The sequence below is a fragment of the Parasteatoda tepidariorum genome, chromosome 6, assembly GCF_043381705.1.
Source record: "Parasteatoda tepidariorum isolate YZ-2023 chromosome 6, CAS_Ptep_4.0, whole genome shotgun sequence".
NCBI classification, from domain to species: domain Eukaryota; kingdom Metazoa; phylum Arthropoda; class Arachnida; order Araneae; family Theridiidae; genus Parasteatoda; species Parasteatoda tepidariorum.
Genome location: NC_092209.1, coordinates 56,581,662 through 56,582,262, shown reverse-complemented (window position 1 = coordinate 56,582,262; position 601 = coordinate 56,581,662).

Below are 601 nucleotides of genomic sequence, written 5' to 3'. Positions count from 1 at the left end.
TATATATATATATATATATATATATATATATTGTCCTTGTTGATTTTTTTTTTGTCCAATTATGTCACAAAATGAACGTTGCTTTATTTCATTGAGACACATTGTAAAAATTTCCATTTTTTTTATGAATTGAATGAAACCAAACTCCAAGCGACGATAGGACTAATAGTTTAGAATTTATAAGAGGTTTGTGTACAAAATGTCTGATGTCGCTTTCTATCTAGAGCAGTGTTTCCCAAAGTGTGGTACGCGTACCCCCAGGTGTACGGGAACAATTTAGCGGGGGTACGCTTTCTTATGCCAAATATCTTTCAACAAGCAACAATTTCAAAAAACATTTTTTTGCAAATATAGCTTGCCATGAAAGTATACGATTACGTATTTTTCTATTGGCTATTTTCTGCTGAGTTAACGCCGGTTGTGATTTTCAAATTTCGTGAAATTTTTTTATAGTAAAAAATACATTCATTTTTTTTATTAGTGGTATACAGCGTTACGAAAAATTTAGAAAGGGTTCACTAAAGTCATAAGTTTGGGAAACACTGATCTAGAGTATTGACTTATTATTTTCTTCGTATTTTTAACACTTTAAGAAATGAGA